The sequence below is a fragment of the Neovison vison genome, chromosome 11, assembly GCF_020171115.1.
Source record: "Neovison vison isolate M4711 chromosome 11, ASM_NN_V1, whole genome shotgun sequence".
NCBI classification, from domain to species: domain Eukaryota; kingdom Metazoa; phylum Chordata; class Mammalia; order Carnivora; family Mustelidae; genus Neogale; species Neogale vison.
The window spans coordinates 58,806,597-58,827,698 of record NC_058101.1 but is presented as its reverse complement, the minus strand read 5'-3'; the positions used below and the strand labels follow the sequence as shown (position 1 = coordinate 58,827,698).

General features: G+C 39.7%; 1 pseudogene; it reads right to left on the bottom strand.

Moving 5' to 3' along the window:
* Window positions 1–2,325: 2,325 nt before the first annotated feature.
* The window catches only part of LOC122890227, a 32,959-nt pseudogene continuing 14,182 nt past the window's right edge, over window positions 2,326–21,102 (bottom strand).

The window sequence follows — 21,102 nt, the reverse complement described above, 5'->3', positions numbered from 1 at the left end:
CAGCTGGCACAGACAATTCAGTGCATCATATTTCTGTCAGGACTGCAGTAAAGTGAGGTAGTCAGAGCACATGTTTTGGAGCCAGATTTCCTACTTTCAAAGCCCAGCTCTGCCCATGGCCGGCTGTGTGATATTAGGCAAATCACTTAACCTCTCTGTGCTTTTCTTCTTTCATATTTAAAACTGGGATAACAGAATAGTTGTGAGGATTGACTGATACCTGTAGCATGTAGAGCCATGCCTCACACACACTCAGTGCTGGATAAGTTTTTACTCTTATTACCAGAGCCATTTTACTCCTAGGATATGGTGTTATTTTCCCCTCTAAGCTGGTATTTCCCCTTTTTTTTTTTTTTTTTTTTTTCCAGCATTAAAAGGTAAAGTCTAGGCCTTGGCTGTCATTTCCTGTAGAAGAGAAGGAGTTGCCACATCTCATTTACACCCCCTGCCTCTGCCCTAGCACTGACTCTTTTGCAGTTTTTCATCTCCTTTGGTCGCAAATACCTGGCTTTTGGGTTTAGAGGTGTGGGAGGAAGAAGACATTGGTCAGCCTGTGTATGTAGTTCAATGCTCCCCCTTCAGCTGACTGCTGGGCCATTCTGATGCTACCCTATTACTGTTGCCTGGCATTGGTCTGCCCGGACATCTTCTCTGGGTGATTGTGTCTCCTACCCCTTTCCATTTTCAGGTGTCCCCATCACCTTCTCTTACTCCTTGGATTCTCATAGATCTTCTCCTAATTTCAGAGATCCGTTGGCCATTCTTTCCCTATTTTTGGAGTTGCCAGTGTTGGATTATGTGGAAGGGATCAGCAGTCTTTGCTACTTTGCTGTCTTGTCAGGATGTTAAAATCACGATTCACTCTCTGACTTCCTAATGGAAGTCATGGAGGCTCACCCTGGGAAGTGAACTGATGTTTACCATATTCTTGCTGTGTGTGAAGCATAGGTTCTAACAGCACATTGAATGCTCATGTGGATAGCAGTGCTCCCCTCTTCCTACTGGTGGGAACTGTGGTATATACCTGATTCCAAATCCTCACAATAATTCCTGCAAGGAAAGCAACATATCCATTTATTGCCCAAGAGGATGTTGAAACTCTGAGAGATTAGGTACTTGGATCAAGGGCACAGAGCCAGTAAGTGCCAGAAGCTCCATGCTGTAAAGACCAGACCACGCTCCCTTCCTCTTCTCTGCTTGGAGATCCTTGGTTTTAAAGTCCCATGCCCAAGGCACAGAAAGTAACAGCTTTGCACCTAATTCTTGATCCTCTCTGCTCTATGCTACCTGCTCCATCCTAAATCCCTGTTCTCTTCCTTCTCCTTGTCCGAGATGTAGACCAGTCCTTGGGTTACAGTCTGCTAGCTACTGAGTGGAAAAATACCACCAGAGAAAGGAGAAAGGAAAAAAAGAAAAAAAAAAAGTGAAGAGGAGAAGCAAACACCTTATTTATCACTCTCGACTTCATTACAAAAGATCCTGCAAAGCTCACAAAAAAATCAACCTGCAAATCATGTTATGGTTAATAAAACAGTAATTTAAGCCCCTCTGGCACTACCTGCGGTGTTCTGAGGTACTCAGGGTGCCCTTTCTGTGTTTCATTTTAGGGCCCAGTACAAAAGGTTTTCACCTTAACGTAATTAACTTTTTATCATTAAGATTCTGAAAAATTAAATTGTGTTGGACACAGGTCACCATAATGAGAATTTAATGGCGAAGTATTACAATGCAAGCTAAGCTTTGAATACGTGCTAAAGGCTTCACATTGCTACTGACCTATGCAAATTTTCATCTCAGTGGTCCCTATGCTTCCCCACTGTGGCATGGGGGGGCCCTCCCCGATTTCCTCTCATCTCCTTAAACAATGATTCCCTCATTTTCATATTAATTGCATCACTTAACTGAGATAATGCTCCCTCTGAAATGAGCAAAGGGATGAATCACTGAAACGGGTCATTATTCTTTTTTGCTTAACCAATTTCACAGGCCCCGCACAAAGCACTGCCTTCATTTGGCTTCCTATAATTGCTTATCATTAGGCCCAGCCGCCCCACGAAGTACCTTTTTATTTATTTAAGTCTCATCTCTGATGGATGGAAAATGAGTCACTTGCATATCTGAGGAGCCCAGACTATTGCAGGCAAGGGGTAGTGGAATACCCAGGAGGACACTGGAGGCAGAAATCAAGGAGCAGACTGGGTGGACCTCCCTGCCCCTTGCCTGTTCCCACGGAGATTCTGGTGAGGCCTCAGCGGTAAGGTGACCTAGGGGCGTCCTGCAGCAGCTCCACTGGGGCCCCATAGACGAGAGGAGAGGGCTTGATCCTCATGACGATGGCAGCTCAGTGCCCACAGTGGGGGTGTCTGAGGCTGCCCAGGTGCCCCCTTCACCAGGGAACACAGTGCCCGCCCACAGGCCTGGAGCATGTTGAAGTCTGGCCTTGGCCTTCTTATTCTGGACCAGTCGGCCCAAGATGGCTAAGGGTGCAGGGAAAACCTGCGGTTCATTCTCTCCCCAGCGCGCCCCTCCCCTATAGCAGGCACTGTGTGGGGAATGAGAGGGACACAAGAAAAGGACATTTTCTGAGTGAAATTATGCTGTTATCAACCACAGACACACTCAGAAAGGCATCAAAGAGAGAACGATTCCCTCGTCAGGAAAAGGAAAAACTCCTATTAGCCTGTCAGGAGATCTGGACAAAAGCATTCCCAGGAGGTTTACTGGAGCACACGGTGTACTTTTGTTCTGCGCCTCGGAGGGCCGTCTTGGAGCCAGCCATCAATGGCCTCGCAATCTGCAAGGCGCTCTCCTAATACTGTTTCCCAGATGCCGCTGCCGTGACTCATGTCCCAGCCTGTTTGGTGCCTGCTGTAATCTTACCTGTAAGTCTTATGCTCGTCACCACGACTCTTTGGCTTGGCACCCCCACCCTCACATTAACCACCAAGAGTCTGACCTGACAAATAACTTGTCTGAGAAAGAAGGACAGTTTCCCTTTGTTTCTTTGTTTGTGACGTCCCTGGGATTGATGATTGGGACTGAAATCCAGGCTGCACTGTGACCCTTCTTGACACAGAAGGCAGATGACTTTGGGAGTACACTGGGGGCACTTTGCTGAGAACAGGAGTTGGCATCAGATGGTGGTTCTCAAAATGTGGTCTGAAACTAGCAGCATCAGCATCACCCAGGACCTTTTCAGAAATACTGATTCTCAGGTCCCACCCAGGACTGCTGAGACAGAAAAGCTGCAGATGGGCTCCAGGAACCTGGGTCTCACAAGCTCTCTGGGTCATTCTGATGCTCAACCATATTCTGATAGGATTGTTTTATTCTTTCAGAATGTTCTGTTATGCAAGCACCCCACTGGCTTTTCACCACAATCCTGGAATACTGGCAGGAAAAGGCAAAGCTGTGGCATTATCCCCATTCTGCAGATGGCAAGGTAAAGGTTATAGAGATTACAGGACTGGCTGAGGATGTCCCAACCTGTTGGAGCTAGAAATTGTCCGCCCACAACCAGACCACTCCAGTTCAGGGTGCACAGACAAAGATGAATCTTCCGGAGGGAGAAAAATCCCCAGGATTAATAGCAGAACATGGAAAGGGAGGTTTTCCATAATCCTCGAGGTATAATTAAAACCACATTAGAGACCACCCTGGGACACCTGCAGTTGTTAAGCATCTGCCTTCAACTCAGGTCATGATCCCAAGTCCTGGGCTTGAGCCTCACATGGGGCTCCCTGCTCATGTGGAAGCAGGAAGCAGGAAGCCTGCTTCTCCCTCTCGTGTTCCCCCTCTCGCTGTGTCTCTCTCTCTGTCAAATAAATAAATAAAATCTTAAAAAAAAAAAAAAGCCACACCCTTTCGGCTAACAACAACACTGGGCCCTACCACCTCTTACCAGCTTGGCCAAGGTCCCAACTCTCAGAGCCTTGGCTTCCTGATCATAAAATGGGGCCAGTAATAGAAGCATTTATGTTAGAGGTTCTTTTGAGAGTCAAAGAACATAATGTATGTGAATTCATTGGCATACCTTCTATCATAGCCAGCAGTTAATAAAAGAGTATAGTATTATTATCATTAGGAATTAAAAGGCAGGTAAAGACATCTCAACCCTTAGCTGTTCAAAATGATAAGATCAGCAGACATTTACTGAGCCCCTCCCACAGGCCCTGGTTTATGTAGTGGGATCCTCTTGCAGGCATGGGACAGGATGATGGGTGGGGTCTGTAAAAGCTGTGAGAGAGGCCTGGCACTAGGGGAGAAGCATTATCTGGAGTGGCCATGGGGGGGGCAGAGCTGGAGGGACACTGAGCTGTATTCAGGAAGAGGCACGTGGCCTGGAGTTCGGAACATAGAACCTGCAGGGTAAGACTGAATGTTGGTTGAGTTATGATGACAGAATCTGGCAGATGGGGATGTAGTTTGCAGGGGAGGTTTCTGTAAGTCATTTAGGGCCAGGTCTGTGAGCTGTGGATGGCAAATGAGGTTCATTTATATGTGGGGCATTTATATGTGGGGCTATTTTTCTGTCATGGGGGTGATCTGATGGTTTGAAAGGCTCACAGTGGCTCTCTGCTATGCTAGATGCTACAACAGATTAAATCTTAATATTGTATTTTTGAAAAGATATTGAGAACAATTATGGGTGAGCCCTCTTCCTGTGTCCAGCAACCACAGGGGGAAAGGAATGCAAGAACTTTTGTGGTGTCTCCCTCTTTCCTAGGAGAGATGACATGACCTTGAGTGGCTAAGGTGGGCCCCAGGGTTAATTCTTGCAGCTGGTTGGGAAAGGCTGCTTAGAGGCTGTTCTCCAGGCTTGCTTCTCACTTGTTCCGATTCCATCAGCCTCCCTTAAGATTTGTTTTCTAGGTGGGAGGTGGGGAGCCTGTGGACCAGCCACATTCTCTATCCTATATTTTACCAGAACTCTGCTAAGGAATATCTGATGCTTGCATGGCTATTAGTTTTTGCATCTATATTTAATTACTACACATGTAATTAATAAATACATCATAGCAAATGTATCATTTACTTAATACATGTTATAGACTGAACATTTTTGTACACCGCCCCCTTCCCCCACCTTAATTCTTATGTTGAGACCTTAACCTGCAATGTGATTGTGTTTGGAGGTGGGACCATTGTGAGGTAATTAGGTTTAGATGAAGTTGAAATGATGGTGGGCTTCCCATGTTGGGAATGGCATCCTTATATGAAGAGGTAGAGAAACCAGAGCTTCCTGTCTTTGACACGTAAGGATAAGAAGGTCCTCACTGGGAACTGATTCAACCAGAAACTGGATCTTGGGCTTCCAGCCTCCCAGAACAATGAGAAATGTTGTTTAAGGCACAAATATCCTGTGATATTTTGTTCTAGCAGTGTGAGCCTGTAACCAAACCAGCATGAGTTCGCTCCTGGTGCATCAGAATCAGTACTCAGTCAAGCTGTCAAACAAAATTATTTGCAGCAAACAAGGAGATCACAGGGAATGGCTTGCAAAGCCATGGCTCCCCTAAAGAGGGTGAAAGGGTTCCTTTGATTTAGGGTTAAGATGAATATTTAGATTGGGAAAACTTGTTATGGTATGTAGAGGCAGGCACAAGGTCGCACATGCACCTTAGAAAACATGGTTATCCATACATTGTGTGTTATGTGAATGAGGCTGAGGCTCCTTCCTGGGAGGAGATTTTAGTGTTAGTAAAGGTAATGGTTAGGTTAGTAAAGGTAATGGTAAGTCTTAGGTAATGGTAAAGGTTAGTAAAGGTAATGGTAAGTCGTTCCAGAGGTCACTCCATGGTACCCATGTGGGCTTGAGTCAGGGGATGGCTCAAAAGGTCTGGGTAGTCTGGAATGGGGTGGGTTTTGGGGTTTCATTTGCCTGAATAAAGAGGTAAGCTGGAAAGAAGAGCTGAAGGAAAAATATAAAATAGAGGTCAGTGAGTATAAGCGGGTGGGCAGTAAATGTCAGGTCTTGGGTTCTAGTGGGCGACAAGCTGACCAAATCAATACACGCGTCAATAGTTTGCTTCCTGTTTGACCTTTGCAAACTGACCCTATGACTGTATCTTATTGGTTGGATTCCAAAAGGTAGGAAGTGTGTGTGGCTCCCAGCCTCCTGACAGAAACTGTAGGCCTCTGCTGATTATAGGAGTCTTTACTAAAATACTTCCAGCACTTCCAACCAACACCTCCTTAGCTTCTGCTTGCATGTCATTAGTAACAGGGGACTCACTCTGTTCCAAAGCAAGCTTCTTCACCTTAACTGTGAGAGGAAGAAGATAAATCATCACTGAATCCTCAGCTCCTAGAATCATGTGTGGTGTTTAGCAGGGACTCAATGAGTCTTTGTTGAAGTAGTGATATGGGGATGCAAAACACATTTACTCAATGCTAGAGTTGGATAGTTCATTAAATTCATTTTTAATGATGTACAAACTGTGGGCCAGGGATTTCAAGGAACTCTCCTGTGTTAAGTGAGTAGAATCCCACTCCCTCCACTATAATGTCTTGTAGTGTGAATTTTTCCTCTCTATAGAATTTAAAATCCACCATAGACAACAGAAAGAAACCTCATGAAACCAAATAGCAAAGAATGAAATGTCCATTCTGTGTATTGACCTAGAGGGCCATGGGTTTCAGGAATCAAAATCCATGGGAAATGGGTCTTTGGCATAATCATGTTCATCATGATATAGACAGAATGGACTGAACCTGACTTAGATAGGTAAAGGGGTAGAGATGAATGGCTGTCAGGCACTAGCAAAGGTACTAAGACCACAGGAGACTAGGGAGTGCACAGTAAGGGAGGAGATTAACTACAGTGAGAGGAGCCTGGAAGGGAATCTTAAAAACCAAGATAAATGACAATAGGAAGCCATCAGAAGTTCTTGACTTTGGGAGCAGTCAAGAGTTCGGAACACAGAACCTGCAGGGTAAACAAAGTGGTGCTTTATAAACAATAATTTAAAAGTGATATTTGAGATGGATTCAGGTAAGAGAGACTAGAAACCCTTATTATACCTACTAGCAGTCCACATTACTAATTTTTTTTGTTTTGTTTTGTTTTGAATTTCAGTTTAAAGTTTACATTGCTTTCTCTAGCAATGCTCTGTCAAAGGCAGATATGCCAGAAAGGAAGGACCTCTCTGGTGCCCCCCAAATCTCACCATATTATGTATCTCTCTGGGTTTCAGTTTTTTTAGCTGTGAATGGGAATTAACAGAATCCATGAACTGCTTCTTCCTACTAGGAGTGACTAGGCTGTCTACTGCAGCAGATCATTCCAAACTTGGAGTAATTGGTATTAGGATGCACTGAATTTTCTTGATTTGGAATTGCCATGGTAAAAGCTATAGCTTGAGAGAGATTGTAGAGTGGTAGCACAGAGATATTTTCATTATTGTGAACAACATATAATTAAAATGAACAGGTTGACTTTGAAGCTGACATATGTCATAAAAATTAAACTGAGGAAGAGCTGAGTTTAGAATAATGACACTGAAGAAAAATAACCCTTTATAGTTGCAGCTCACATTATCATTTGTATTAGTTTATGTGGGCTAAATTGCTACAAGAAGGAAATTAAAAATGTAGTAGCTCAAACACAAGAAAACTTGTTTTTTCTTACCTGAGTCTAGCGGGGATGGATGTCCCAGGTCAGCAGAGGTGGTTGGTGGTGGGGAGACAGTTTCTCTGCCATGCAATCTTCCAGGGACTTAGGTGACAGTGGCTCTGCCATCTTTAACACATGGCTTCCAAGGCTATCCCAATTGTCCTTATTGGTCTCTAGCCACAAAAAAGAGAACATGGAAGAATATGAGGGTTTTTATAGCCCATCTTGATACATCGCTGCCACTCACATCCCCTTGGCTCAGACCCAGTCACACAACCATGCCAAATTGCAAAGGAGGCTGGGAAATCAAGTGTACCTGTGAAGAAAGGAAGAACAGAACTTAGCAGACAGCTGTAATTCTCATAGCAGACCTAACAGGTTCTCTGATCTGTATTTTACAGATGAAGACAGTGAAATCTGGTTCAGAATTTCTTGGAAAAACCTTGGTTACATGGATCAGGGAAAATTTAAGATGACTTTACTATCTCTTCATTTATATTTTAACCCCCAATTTAATTATGTATAAGACCAAGGATTCAGAGAATACATACAGTGTGCATAGCTCTGCATCTGCATCATATGCTTGGAATTAGGTGGTGGTCATAGGTCTTCTTGGCTTTCCCCCTGAAGACTTATTTCTGCACATGTGAATGGCGAATGAAGCCTCCTTGCCTTTGATCTTGAAACACTGTTTGAAACCCATAGTCACACACCTTGCTTCCTAGATAGGTTGATTTTTTTGTATTATATACATGACATTTTAAAAAGCCCTAGATATTCACAAAACTGTAAATTTGTCAAGGGGAGAGGGAATGAAATTTCTTATTGTTTTACAAAATCTTCGTAGCATTTAAGATGGGGTTTTAGAATCAGACAAGGAGGAGTTCCATTTTCACTTCCTCACCTTTAATCATTTCATTTAACCTTTTAAGTCCTGGTTATAGTCTTATAAGGAATAAAAATGCCCACCCTGTCCATCTTAAATGATGGTTAGAGTAAATAAGATGAGACAATGAATGTGAAAGGGGTATGATATTATAAAATGTGATGAAGACACATAGATCATTATTGTAATACCATTTGGTACTCAGTTTTGCCTGAGTACTAAACACACATTTGCTATCATGCAGGTTCACAGTGTTATACACCAGGTACAGCCATTATTGCCATTTTGCAAAAGAGAAAATTGTGCTTCAGAGAGCTTTGCAGTTACTTCTTTGTCCAAGGTTGGAAAGAATGAGACAGGTAGTATGAGAACATTAAGGAAAGAACACTGTCTCTGGAGACCAAAGACTTGCATTTAAACCCCATCTCTGATAAATATTATCTGTGTGAGTTTGGAAAAATCACTTTTCCTCTTTGAGTCTAATTGGATAGGAAAATAGATTTTCTCCCTTTATAATCTCACAGGGTTATTACGAGGATCATAGAATCAATATATCAAAATTGTTTTTTTTAATGGCTTTGTTAAGAGCAAATAATTCTTGGTTCTGTCTCTCAAGTCAGTTTGTGGTAGCAGGAGCCATATGAATTGAACTTTCTGTTGTTGTAGATTGCTTATAGTACCACTGAGGTCTGGGATGAGATTTGAGTGCAGAGACTCAAACTTCCAATGACAGATCGTTGTGCTATAGAATATTAACACTGGAGGTTTTAAAAGTTTAATCTAGTAGAAGCAGTCATCAAACAGAGAACCCCATTAGATGGTATCTTTTAAAGATTGTCTTTCAGCTCCACTTGTAATAATTCTAGCAATGGGAACTAACTTATGCATAGGAGGGCACATTCTGTCTGGGTATTTGGTTTAGCCAGTATTTATTGAGCTACCTTAATAAATGCCTATACTAGCTAACACAGAGGATTGGATCATCAAATCAGACTTACATGGATCAGAGGTCTTACATACTACCAAGATTTGCTAATAATTTCAGAGATATAAGGAATCAAGTAGGACAGGCAAAGCAGGGAGAGGTCTGGGACATCCTGTATGATTTCCCAGATCTTGCCTTCCTGCATCACATATGGACTCTCTGGCCCAGCATAATAGGTGAAATCCCTAAGTGAGATTTGTGGATTACTGCACCCAGAGGAGAGGGTTTGAGTTAGGAAACATCTCCATTTTATACCCCCAGATATTTGTACAACTTATGTGATGTGATCTTGGAAATTATGGCATATAAATCCATAGATTCTAGGTTTGTTTACCACAAGTGATTCTAAACCAGGGATATCCTGCTAAGAACATTCTGTAAATAATGATCTTCTTCTAAGAAATACCATGCCTTCATTTTCCAGGAGGTCCAGATATCAGCATGTCTACAGGTGATTAGATTAGATTATCTTGCTTTTCTTCTTTCTCTAGAGTGTCCTCTGATAACTGAGAGACAAATGAATCATCTACCAGGTAACTTTACTTCCTTCCCCTCTAGCTAGGTATGGAAGATGTAATGGTCAACAGAACAACAACATCTCTGACTTTGACCAAGTCATTGACCTAGGAGAGAAAAAGGAAGTATAATCAGACTTGTTAAATAGGACCAGCTAGTGATGATCAAGAATGCTTCTCCATTATGGGTAAACATTACATTTGTGAAAATCAGACCAAATTCAAGTTACATTTGCAACTTGGAGTGCCTATCCTTATGAATTTTGACTTGGGATTCATATTTGAACCTCTCCTTATTTTTCTGTATCCACAAGTAGACCTGCTGCCTGACCCAACTGGGAGTTCTTGTTCCACTTCCTAGAGCATCAGATTTAGCTGCTCTGGAAGATGGCTGTCTTGCTGTTTGGGAGTAACACCAAGTCCCACCTAAGTGAATTTTATGTTTGCTGAATACTCTATATTTTAATACAGACCATTCCATAAAGTGCCCAAATTAGATGCAAATCCATTTAGCTATTTTCAATTGATACAGCAATAGATACACTCACAGAGATTCATTATTTTTTATATGCATGCAGAAGGCCAATGCTGAAGATATATATAGAATGTCACCAGAGCAGGTAAGAGGGCCATGCCCATAAGGAGCATATAGCCAAATGAAGACGAGGTGACAGGAATCTTCAGGCAGGAGCCAGGAACTGAGAGAATATAAACAACTTGGCATGTGCCAAAACTACAAACAGTTTGGTCTTCACTGAACATCAGTTGCAGAGCAGGAGTGGAAGATGCTGGAGCTAGTGTGGCCAACTGGAACTAGGCAGGTCATAGAGGTTTTAGTTGCTCCAATGCTAGCCAGAAATTTTTTTCTGCTAGAAATTTTTTTCTCTTCTTGAGATGAAATCTTCTACCCTGTTATTTCTGTCCATTGTTTCTACTGCTGCCCTTAAAGAGCTAGAAAGAAGACATCTAACTTCTCTTTAATCTGATGATCCTCACACATTTGAAGATAGATCTCATGTTTCCTTGAGCTTCTCCAAGAGGGATGTCTTCATGTTACATGGCCTCCTAAATGGTCACCATCTGGTGTTCCCTTGAGTTTGGCATCTCCCAAGTGCCAGGGCTCAGTGTTTGGGGAAGGATACTGCTTTTGGGATTGAGAGAGGGAAAGCAATTCAGTATTGGATGCCAAGATATTGGATGCTTTGCCCCAACAAAACCTCTGTTAAATTAGTGTTCTCCATGTGAAATTCAGTTCCTTACTCCTTTCACATCCAGGTATGATTTACTTGGAGCTTCACTGATTCTAAGGAAATGTTCAAAATCCTCCATAAAGTTTGTATGTAATATCTCTGAAATTTAGTTTCCTGTGGATCTTCTCTGTCTCATGTTTCTGTAATTATGTGTGTTGTCTTTGAATGGCTCTTGCAACTTAATGGTGAAAATAGTGTTTGGCACTTGATTCTCAATAAATATTCGGTGAGTGAATCAATGGACCAACATTGAGGCAAAACTCAGCATCTTCACTGGTTGCTCCTTTGCTTCAAGCATTTCTTAAGTTGAGAAGAATTTACTGAATATTGATGGTCACCACAAAGTAGGATTGCAATTTTCTGTTCTTTGTTCCTTTTTTCAGTCCTGTTTTAAGTTCTTTCTCTTTCCCTCACTCCTATCCAAAACTTAGTCATATGCATCAATAACAGTATATACTGGTGAATGTTTAACAACTGGCTTTCCCAAAATTCCCACCATGCCTGATTTCTAAGTACCGATGTGGGGGTCACTAAACATAGGGTGTGGGAGAGGTGCACAGCTTTCAACAGCTGATACAGACTGGCCCTTCAGGTCACCTGTAGGGGCTCACTAAACAACGGATCTACCTTCCTTACAAGGTGATTGAGATCACAGTTACATTTTCTTCTTCTCTGATTACATCAAAAATTATGTCTAGCATAAATTAGAGTTTCAGAATGAAACTGGCTAAACTTGCAAACTAGTGGTTAATTCTTTAAACCAGTGGTACTGAACTGGGAGAAATACTGCCCCCAAGAGGTCATTTGGAGATTTGTGGGATTACTTTTGGCTGTAGCAGTAACTGACCTTTTAGGCGCTTAGTGGGCAAAGGTCAGGAATGCTGAATATCTTGCCAGAATTACACAACAAAAGATGGTTCTGCCCAAGAAATCTATGGCACAATCATTGGAAATTTCTGCTCTGCACCATGTTTCCCACGAGCTGGATTTCTGCCAGACTATAGTCCTTTATATTCTGCTAAAATTTTGTGAGAGAAATAATCATACCCTGGTGCTTATAGAAAAAGGGACTTCCATGCTTAGTGACAGATGCTTATTTTATTCTTAAATGATTGAAATCAAATGCATTGGAATGAAACTTTTTTCCCTGTTAACCTTTAGCAGCATTTATAATGACCATGTTAAATCAAACCTCATTACAACGTAATGGGGCCTGACCGAAATACTGCAGGTATGATGCTGAGTAATTTCATAAATTATTAAATGGTAATTGAAAGTAATATGGCAGAATACATTCTACTCCTGAGAGAGAAAATACAGAAGACTTTGGAGAGAAATAAAGTTGGTTGAAATTATTTTATAGCATATAGTTAAGGGTTGGAAGCAGGATGAAAGAAGGGCAATAGGAGACCTGAACATCCTTTGATTTCTGGCATTGTGTTAAAATATGTAACTTTGATAGAGGGGTTACGATCCTGCTCAAAACATTACAGACATCTAGACTCCTTTTCCACTGCCTGTGCTCAGGCATTTATTGGAGCAAAAGGATAAAAATTCAAATTATATTTTATACTAAATGTCTCTCGATTGCCATGTCTTTATTTGAATTATAGTTTACTTCAAGGCCTCATTTTCTCAATTGCTTTTCAAAACCTTTATTAAAAAAAATCACCATCAGTTAAGTAACTATGCTTGTTGTGAAAAAGAAACAAACAAACCCTAAAATAATAAAGAATATAAACTTGGAAGGGAAGTCTCTTATTATCACATTCAACCTTCTTTCTAGGTGGCATATTCTTCTGAATCCATATGCACTATGCTTTTTTTTTTTTTTGGAAGAGATTGAGAGAAAGTGAGAGTATGAGCAGGGCAGAGGGAGAGGGAGAAGCAGACTCCCCACTAAGTAGGAAGCCCAACATGATCCCAACCTGGGATCATGACCTGAGTGGAAGGCATATGCGTGTAATGGACCGAGTCACCCAGGTCCAAAACACATTTTTTTAAAAGTTTATTTTTCCAGCATAGACCTGTACTATAGAGACTATTTTATAATTTTCTGTTTTCATTTAATATTATAGTTTGGACATCTTTTCTTTTTTAAGATTTTATTTATTTATTAGACAGAGATCACAAGTAGGCAGAGAGGCAGGCAGAGAGAGTGAGTGGAGGAAGCAGACTCCCCGCCGAGCAGAGAGTCCGATGCGGAGCTCGATTCCAGGACCCTGAGATCATTACCTCAGCCGAAGGCAGAGGCTTTAACCCACTGAGCCACCCAGGTGCCCCTAGTTTGGACATCTTTTTATGTCTATGTATACAGATCATAACTTTAAAAAATTGTGTTTAAAGTATGTCATAAATTGTGCAGAACTTTAGCACAGATCCTTACAATTTTCCCCCAAATGAATATAGCCATGTAACCATCATTTAAAATAAGATGGAATATAACACTACCCCGAATTCTCCCTCATACCCCTTCAAGTCATTTTACCCATTCTCTCTGAATGTAACTACTATTTTGAATCATCACCATAGATATATTTTGCCTTTTCTTGAGATTAATATTAGCTGAATCATTTAACATGAAATTTTTTGGTGTCTGGATTCTTTTGCTTGTTATGGATGTGAAATTCTCCTATTGTGTGGAGTAGTAGTTCATTTTTATTGCTGCAGAGTATTCTATTATATGATTCTACTATAACCTATTCATTCTGCTTTTGGTGGACTTTCAGATTATTGGTAGTTCTGGGCTACTATGAATAATGTCTTTAGACATATGTTATCTTTTGATGAACATGCATATATATTTATTTCTTGGGCACACACTTGGGGATGAAATTGCTGTGACAGAAGACCTATGCAAATTCAGCATTAGTTGTTATTGCCAACAGTTTTTCCAAAGTGATTGTAAGAATTTATATTTCCACAGGTGGTGTATGAGGGTTCCAGTTGCTTATGTTATTTCCAGCACGAAGTAGGAGTTTTTCTCTAATTTAAATTTAAGCCAATTTTGTGTTATCAAATAGTAATTCATTCTGGCTCTATTTTGTATTTTCCTTATGAGTTACTACTGAACATCTTTTCAAATGCTTATTAGCCTCTTGGTTATCATCTTTTGATAAGTGCCTGGACTAATCTTTTGCCTTTATTTTATTGGGTTGTTTTCTTTTTCTTAGAGATTATTGGAGTTCTTCACATATTCTGAATATAAGTACTTTTTGGATACATGTATTGCAAATATCTTCTCTCACTTTGTGCTTTGACTTCCCACTCTGAAGCATCTTTCACTGAAGGCTAATTTATCTATATTTTCTTTTATTAGTGCTTTCTGCATTTTGTTTGAGAAATTTTTGCCTATCCTGATGATGCTATTGTCTTATATTATATTCTGTTAGTGTTTCACCTGTCACAATGAGATTTATGATGAATCTGAAACCAGTTTTTGTATGTGGTGTGAGGAGAGAGGTAAGGTTCATTGATTTGGAATTATTTATTGAAAAGATTTGTGCTTCTTTCATTGCATTTCATGGGTAAATTTTGTGCTATGTCAGAAGTGTGTATATGGATGGTTGTTTCTGGAGACTCGACTCTATTCCTTTTTAGTCTATGGTCTATCGTTTCTTCACCACCACACTTAGAATTGTGGTTTTTTAAGAGTAGGTATCTGGTAATATTAATCATTCAATTTTGGTCTTCTTCAAGGTTATTCACTATTCTGAATATTTTTCACTTCTATATTCATTTTAGAATCATATAATCAATTTCCATGGGATTTTTGTTGGAATTTAATCTATAGATCAACTTGGGGAGAATTGATATCTTTGGGATATTGAGTCTTTTAATCCATGAAAATGGTATAACTCTTCATTAATTTAGTTCTTCTTTAACTTTCTTTAATAATGTTTATTTGTGTGTGTGTGTGTGTGTGTAGAAGCCCTGCCCATTTAAAAATTTATATTTAGTCCTATATATTGATGTATTTGATTGGTATGTATTGTTACTTATATTTTTGTAAATTTCATTTTTAATTATTTGATATTGGGATGTAGAAATTTAATTAATTTCTGCAGACTTTGTAATCAGAAATCTTAAAAATAATGTATTTTCATAATTTATTTATAGTTTTTTGCATTTTCTATTAATATTATAATTTTGTGAATAATAACACTTTAATTTTTTATTTTAATTTTTTTGTATTTCATTGCACTGGTTAAAACTTTTAGAATAATGATGAATAGAAGAGGTGATAGCAGCATTAGTGAGAGAGTATCATGACTCATGTTAAAATAGTAAGGCCAACTTTATTCAGTGCTGTCATAATAGGGGCAAGGACTACTGCAATGGGGTTTTGCAGTAAGGGAGAGAAAGATACGGCTCAATTCAGAATAAGACAAAGGAAAGTATGGATTTATAGCCATGGGACAAGGTTTCGGGGAGGAAGGCAGCAGATAAAAAATTACTAAGATTGTAGGGCAGTTCTCTGCTAAACTGACATAGTAGTAGGATTCTTGCTGTGAAAGCAGGCCAGGGTAATCAGATACAACCTGGGGATGATGGGAGATGAGAAATTTGTTTAGATTATGACGGTGAGTAAGGGCTTCTGGCTAAACTGACTTCGCAGGATTCTTGCTAAAACTGGATTCAATAGCCTGGAGGCAAAAGCCCAAGTTTTGGGCTCCTTGAGTGCAGGGCTCATAGAAACTTGATTAAACTTTGGCCAAGGAGAGAATCTTTGTTAGCAGAATAAACCCTTTTCACATGTCACTTTATTTGCATTTGCTTTGCTATTACTTTGTTTTGGACTCTTGCATGTGTGTTAATTACAGAAATTGGTTTGTACTATTTTGTTTTATAATTTCATTGATAGATATTGGGGTTGAAGTTATGCTAATATCCTAACAAGAGATATCATTCTTCTTATTCATGGGAAGAGTTAATGTAAGTTTGGCATTATTTCTTGTTGAATATCTGAAAGAATTCCCTAGTTAAGCTATTGTAGACTGATGTTTTCTCTGTGGGGAAACTTCTACTTATGTATCAACTTTCTTTAATGCATGCAGGAATATTTAGACCTTTTATTTATTCCATGTCAGTTGTGGTAAACTATACTTTTAAGAAATCTTTCTATTTATTCTGAGTTTTCAAGCTTATTCCCAAAAGTCATTGCTTTTGTCTTATTATTTTATGGCTGTAGAAAACTGTGAGGGTGTCTCTTTTTCTCCTTGATATCAGTAATTTGTGCCCTTCCCATTTTGCTTTTTCTTGAAGTAGCAGGAAGTTTATAAATTGTATTAATCTTAAAATTTTTACTTTTTAAAATTTCCCTTGAATTTCATTTACAGTTCTTTTTCATGCTACTTGATAAAAGCTTGGTCATGGATCTTCAGCCTTTTTTATTTCTTTTTAAATGTCTGTATTTGAGGCTATCCATTTTTCTTTAAACACTATTAGTAGTTATAATTCAGTTCTTTTTTTTTCAGTTCTTATAATTCAAATCTTTTCTCATTTTATTTTACCTTTGTGGTGTTTACAAGTGTATTGCATCATTGCTTAATTCACAAGCATTTGGGGATTTTTTTTCTATTTTTTTTTCCAATTTATTTATTTTCAGAAAAACAGTATTCATTATTTTTTCACCACACCCAGTGCTCCATGCAAGCCGTGCCCTCTATAATACCCACCACCTGGTACCCCAAACTCCAACCCCCCCGCCACTTCAAACCCCTCAGATTGTTTTTCAGAGTCCATAGTCTCTCATGGTTCACCTCCCCTTCCAATTTACCCAAAAGCACATACCCTCCCCAATGTCCATAACCCTACATCCCTTCTCCCAACCCCCCTCCCCCCAGCAACCCACAGTTTGTTTCATGAGATTAAGAGTCACTTATGGTTTGTCTCCCTCCCTATCCCATCTTGTTTCATGGATTCTTCTCCTACCCACTTAAGCCCCCCTGTTGCATCACCACTCCCTCATATCAGGGAGATCATATGATAGTTGTCTTTCTCCGCTTGACTTATTTCGCTAAGCATGATACGCTCTAGTTCCATCCATGTTGTCGCAAATGGCAAGATTTCGTTTCTTTTGATGGCTGCATAGTATTCCATTGTGTATATATACCACTTCTTTATCCATTCATCTGTTGATGGACATCTAGGTTCTTTCCATAGTTTGGCTATTGTGGACATTGCTGCTATAAACATTCGGGTGCACGTGCCCCTTCGGATCACTACGTTTGTATCTTTAGGGTAAATACCCAGTAGTGCAATTGCTGGGTCATAGGGTAGTTCTATTTTCAACATTTTGAGGAACCTCCATGATGTTCTCCAGAGTGGTTGCACCAGCTTGCATTCCCACCAACAGTGTAGGAGGGTTCCCCTTTCTCCGCATCCTCGCCAGCATCTGTCATTTCCTGACTTGTTGATTTTAGCCATTCTGACTGGTGTGAGGTGATATCTCATTGTGGTTTTGATTTGTATTTCCCTGATGCCGAGTGATATGGAGCACTTTTTCATGTGTCTGTTGGCCATCTGGATGTCTTCTTTGCAGAAACGTCTGTTCATGTCCTCTGCCCATTTCTTGATTGGGTTATTTGTTCTTTGGGTGTTGAGTTTGTTAAGTTCTTTATAGATTTTGGACACTAGTCCTTTATCTGATATGTCGTTTGCAAATATCTTCTCCCATTCTGTCAGTTGTCTTTTGATTTTGTTAACTGTTTCCTTTGCTGTGCAAAAGCTTTTGATCTTGATGAAATCCCAATAGTTCATTTTTGCCTTTGCTTCCCTTGCCTTTGGCGATGTTCCTAGGAAGATGTTGCTGTGGCTGAGGTCGAAGAGGTTGCTGCCTGTGTTCTCCTCAAGGATTTTGATAGATTCCTTTCTCACATTGAGGTCCTTAATCCATTTTGAGTCTATTTTTGTGTGTGGTGTAAGGAAATGGTCCAATTTCATTTTTCTGCATGTGGCTGTCCAATTTTCCCAACACCATTTATTAAAGAGGCTGTCTTTTTTCCATTGGACATTCTTTCCTGCTTTGTCAAAGATTAGTTGACCATAGAGTTGAGGGTCTATTTCTGGGCTCTCTATTCTGTTCCATTGATCTATGTGTCTGTTTTTGTGCCAGTACCATGCTGTCTTGATGATGACAGCTTTGTAATAGAGCTTGAAGTCCGGAATTGTGATGCCACCAACTTCGGCTTTCTTTTTCAATATCCCTTTGGCTATTCGAGGTCTTTTCTGGTTCCATATAAATTTTAGGATTATTTGTTCCATTTCTTTGAAAAAGATGGATGGTACTTTGATAGGAATGGCATTAAATGTGTAGATTGCTTTAGGTAGCATAGACATTTTCACAATATTTATTCTTCCAATCCAGGAGCATGGAACATTTTTCCATTTCTTTGTGTCTTCCTCAATTTCTTTCATGAGTACTTTATAGTTTTCTGAGTATAGATTCTTAGCCTCTTTGGTTAGGTTTATTCCTAGGTATCTTATGGTTTGGGGTGCAATTGTAAATGGGATTGACTCCTTGATTTCTCTTTCTTCTGTCTTGTTGTTGGTGTAGAGAAATGCAACTTATTTCTGTGCATTGATCTTATATCCTGACACTTTACTGAATTCCTGTACAAGTTCTAGCAGTTTTGGAATGGAGTCTTTTGGGTTTTCCACATATAATCTGCGAAGAGTGATAATTTGACTTCTTCTTTGCCGATTTGGATGCCTTTAATTTCCTTTTGTTGTCTGATTGCTGAGGCTAGGACTTCTAGTACTATGTTGAATAGCAGTGGTGATAATGGGCATCCCTGCCGTGTTTCTGACCTTAGTGGAAAAGCTTTCAGTTTTTCTCCATTGAGAATAATATTTGTGGTGGGTTTTTCATAGATGGCGTTGATGATATTGAGGTATGTGCCCTCTATCCCTACACTTTGAAGAGTTTTGATCAGGAAGGGATGCTGTACTTTGTCAAATGCTTTTTCAGCATCTATTGAGAGTATCATATGGTTCTTGTTCTTTCTTTTATTGATGTGTTGTATCACATTGACTGATTTGCGGATGTTGAACCAACCTTGCAGCCCTGGGATAAATCCCACTTGGTCATGGTGAATAATCCTTTTAATGTACTGTTGAATCCTATTGGCTAGTATTTTGGTGAGAATTTTTGCGTCTGTGTTCATCAAGGATATTGGTCTATAGCTCTCTTTTTTGATGGGATCCTTGTCTGGTTTTGGGATCAAGGTGATGCTGGCCTCATAAAATGAGTTTGGAAGTTTTCCTTCCATTTCTATTTTTTGGAACAGTTTCAGGAGAATAGGTATTAGTTCTTCTTTAAATGTTTGGTAGAATTCCCCCGGGAAGCCTTCTGGCCCTGGGGTTTTGTTTGTTTGGAGATTTTTAATGACTGTTTCAATCTCCTTACTGGTTATGGGTCTGTTCAGGCTTTCTATTTCTTCCTGGTTCAATTTTGGTAGTTTATATGTTTCTAGGAATGCATCCATTTCTTCCAGATTGTCAAATTTGTTGGCGTAGAGTTGCTCATAGTATGTTCTTATAATAGTTTGTATTTTTTTGGTGTTAGTTGTGATCTCTCCTCTTTCATTCATGATTTTATTTATTTGGGTCCTTTATCTTTTCTTTTTGATAAGTCTGGCCAGGTGTTTATCAATTTTATTAATTCTTTCAAAGAACCAGCTCCTAGTTTCGTTGATTTGTTCTATTGTTTTTATTGTTTTTTTGGTTTCTATTTCATTGATTTCTGCTCTGATCTTTATGATTTCTCTTCTCCTGCTGGGCTTAGGGTTTCTTTCTTGTTCTTTCTCCAGCTCCTTTAGGTGTAGGGTTAGGTTGTGTACCTGAGACCTTTCTTGTTTCTTGAGAAAAGCTTGTACCACTATATATTTTCCTCTCAGGACTGCCTTTGTTGCGTCCCACAGATTTTGCACCATTGTGTTTTCATTATCATTTGTTTCCATGATTTTTTTCAATTCTTCTTTAATTTCCTGGTTGACCCATTCATTCTTTAGAAGGATGCTGTTTAGTCTCCATGTATTTGGGTTCTTTCCAAATTTCCTCTTGTGGTTGAGTTCTAGCTTCAGAGCACTGTGGTCTGAAAATATGCAGGGAATGATCCCAATCTTTTGATACCAGTTGAGTCCTGATTTAGGACCGAGGATGTGATCTATTCTGGAGAATGTTCCATGTGCACTAGAGAAGAATGTGTATTCTGTTGCTTTGGGATGAAATGTTCTGAATATATCTGTGATGTCCATCTCATCCAGTGTATCATTTAAGGCCTTTATTTCCCTGTTGATCTTTTGCTTGGATGATCTGTCCATTTCAGTGAGGGGACTGTTAAAGTCCCCTACTATTATTGTATTATTGTTGATGTGTTTCTTTGATTTTGTTATTAATTGGTTTATATAGTTGGCTGCTCCCACGTTGGGGGCATAGATATTTAAAATTGTTAGATCTTCTTGTTGGACAGACCCTTTGAGTATGATATAGTGTCCTTCCTCATCTCTTATTATTGTCTTTGGCTTAAAATCTAATTGATCTGATATAAGGATTGCCACTCCTGCTTTTTTCTGATGTCCATTAGCATGGTAAATTCTCTTCCACCCCCTCACTTTAAATCTGGAGGTGTCTTTAGGTTTAAAATGAGTTTCTTGGTAGCAACATATAGATGGGTTTTGTTTTTTTATCCATTCTGATACCCTGTGTCTTTTTTTTTCCCAATTTATTTATTTTCAGAAAAACAGTATTCATTATTTTTTCACCACACCCAGTGCTCCATACAAGCCGTGCCCTCTATAACACCCACCACCTGGTACCCCAACCTCCCACCCCTCCACCACTTCAAA